The sequence below is a fragment of the Bidens hawaiensis genome, unplaced genomic scaffold (assembly GCF_021521415.1).
Source record: "Bidens hawaiensis isolate Kalapana, Puna unplaced genomic scaffold, B.hawaiensis_p1.1 tig00017009_1, whole genome shotgun sequence".
NCBI classification, from domain to species: domain Eukaryota; kingdom Viridiplantae; phylum Streptophyta; class Magnoliopsida; order Asterales; family Asteraceae; genus Bidens; species Bidens hawaiensis.
This window is the reverse complement of record NW_027492574.1, coordinates 59,602-62,719: the sequence shown is the minus strand read 5'-3', so window position 1 is coordinate 62,719 and position 3,118 is coordinate 59,602. Positions and strand designations below refer to the sequence as shown.

At 31.5% G+C, this 3,118-nt stretch overlaps 1 long non-coding RNA gene across 1 annotated transcript; it reads right to left on the bottom strand.

Moving 5' to 3' along the window:
* Nucleotides 1-227: 227 nt before the first annotated feature.
* Nucleotides 228-2,552, bottom strand: LOC143552689 (uncharacterized). The gene is made up of 4 exons (XR_013138695.1): nucleotides 2,392-2,552; nucleotides 2,238-2,290; nucleotides 501-553; nucleotides 228-386 (listed from the first exon to the last, which is right to left on the bottom strand). It is a non-coding gene; the product is annotated as an uncharacterized LOC143552689 (long non-coding RNA).
* Nucleotides 2,553-3,118: the final 566 nt, after the last annotated feature.

Below are 3,118 nucleotides of genomic sequence, written 5' to 3'. Positions count from 1 at the left end.
GAGCTTCCTGCCTCTTGAGAGCATATTCTACCTAAAGATGTAGATCAATTGAACTTACTCTCCCATGGCTGTTGAGAAAAGAAAAACATTACCACATAAAAATTTTAACATTCAAAGGATTTTTAGATCATACACGTGAATATAACCACAATATAGGTTTAGAATCAAGTGGTCTTCTTCATAACGCTTACCACTCCTAAAGTGTTATACCATACATGTATGCGATGTACTGTGTAACATTAATGTCAGCCGTTGATAACATGTGAAGCCCTCCAATTTCTTTGTTGGCCGGAAGATCATAAAAACAAAATATAGCTTCCTTTGGACACCCATGCATGTTGGCCTAAATCCCGATTAGATATGACAATAACCCATCTATAATAAGTCTGCAATTAGAAAGCATGATCATATAAACATGTGAAATTAAATTCAAGTAGTTTAACAAAAACATAACAGTGAAGCAAGAAAAGTTGAGACTAAAATTAATTATGCAATTAGACCTTGTACTCACTGATATCATTGCACTAATGTTTCCTTTGATCTGTCTGAATTCCTACAAAATGATAAACAAATAATTTGAATACACAATGATAACAAAACAATAGTGGATATTTACCCGTGTGACACACAGGTTGTAAACGTTAATTGTAAAACATGTGTTAATATGCAGGTAAAAACTTCAATCTGTGTATACTAAATGTGCAATTTGTAAACCATTATTTATATAAGAAAACCAAATAGTATTCATATAACGTATTGTTTCTTAGTTCCGTTTAAATGAATTTCCTTATGATGCTCATAACTAACACTTTTCTTGCAACCTGTTACTTAAAACTTAGCGTTGAGAGCATTAACAAAGAAGGCTAAACAGCCTGTAGTTCTACAGAGCAATCGTTCTACTAATGCAGCAATTATATATAAAAATGTTCAAAAACTTGGACAAAAAGATGCACGCACTTAGAAGGTTAACCAAACTGGTTGTGGCCCATTTCGCCCAGTTTCGAATATAAGTACTCATCTGAATTCCTGGGTGCTGCCTTTTCTTTGATATTTTGTTAATAAATTTAGGTTCATAGTTTTTGTTTTTTAGAAAAATCCAATATTAAATGAATGTGTATTACCTAAAAACTTTAACTTGAAAGTAATCTTCCTTTTTATGGAAGCCCTTTGCTCAAAAAACACAGTCCTTCTGTTTCTCAAGAAGCCTAAACCGTTTGCTTTCTTTTCTGAACACAAGTCACCATGAAATAAAATAAGAATGAGAAAAGGATACTAAGGGTGTCTATGGAAAGGAATTAGAGAAACTCACAGTACAGGGTGATGAGAGGCTTGCCAATATGATTTACAATGATACTCGTTACCGAATAATGATGAGCTAATCTATGGTCTTTTATCACGCGACATGTGGAGGACAGAGTGAGTAATCAAGTACAAATGTTAAAAGCAAAGATAGAGCTTAAACAAAAGTCTAAAACTACAATAAATTAATACAAACACAAATTCACCAAACGAAAGAAGTAAAACAAAAATACATTAGCAATGAAATCCTAGAGTCATAGCAATCAAAAAAACCAAAGATAACTTTAATTTCTTCAAACACAAAAAAGAAGCAAACATTTATAAATACTACTATGCTATAAAAAAAAACTGAAGTATCTACATTTTAAACCAATAATACGCAAACCAAAACATAACAAAGCAGGAAACAAAAGTGGGACATCACAAACACAGAAGGAACATAACATCCAAACCAGCATATAATTAAGATAAACAAAGTATAACATCTTATGCAGCAAAAGAAACAAACATCAAGGTATAAGACAGAAAAAAAAATTGACAAGCCAAAGCATATACAAGTTAATGCACATGTAAAGTAAAGCATCTGTATCACTATCATCTTTATATTTACCAAAAAGTTCATCTACAATATTAAATATGCCATTTACAATGGTGTTTTCTTTAAAAGAAAACATTTGATACATGCCCAGTAATACAAATTTCATAACGGTGTCATGTACTATGGATAAGTTACTTTTATTTAGCCCACACAACATTAGTTAACAAAGCCGATTGGTATTTGATAGGTACTTTCTACGTGTAAGTAGTTTATGAACTTTAAGGCAAACCTTTAATTCCATATTTCTATGTTACGAACGCGATTGTATCTACGATTAAATTAATTAATACTTGTATAAAGTTAAAGAAAACCCATTATGAGAATGAAGAATCAAACTTACAGAAGCGGCTAGGGCTTAGGACTTCAAAGGATTACTCCATTGTGGATGTGAATCTGTCAAGCAGAAGAGATGAGGATAATCCCAATAAACATGTGAATGATAAAATCTATACTCTATAAAAATAATAAACATTAAACTCAGAATCAATTTTTACCTCTGATTAGGAATTAGACTGCGAATGACGAACCAACGATTAAATTGAACTGGTGCTTGAGGATTGAAGATTGTAAGACACTAAATCGACTCAACTGTTACGTCCAAAACGCAGAAACCCTAATTTCAGTAGATCAAATTGCATAACAAAGAAACAAAACTATTAAGGGGGTGTTTGGTACACATAATAGAATTGTAGAGAAATGGAATAGAGAAATGGAATTGCAGAGAAAGGGAATTGGTCTGGAGAATGAGAATTGACTGTTCTGTTTGGTAGTACAGAGATTTCAGTAGAGAAATATAGCAGAGAATCATTTCTCTTGTTTGGTACATAGAAAATAAACAGAGAATTATATCAACTTTATCATTAGCACAAGTATTTTTTTCATAACAAATATTTATTAAAAAATAAAAAAACATATAAAAAGATGCATAAATTCCAACCAAAATATGCATTGATCAAACCAATTCACATACAAAACATAGTTTTTAAGCAAAAAACATCAACCATAGTTAAAACCAATTCACATACAAAACATACTTCAACCATACACAACATACTTCATAACAAATCTCTTTCCATCTCTTCACCGCCACCTTGTCTAAGTAATCTTAAACAAAGACATAAAAGTTATAGTCTTACATATAAAGCCAATGTTTTTTAGAACACAAGTCAACTTAGAACAATGCCAAATGTAGTTATTGCAGGACGCAAACAAACCAACCAT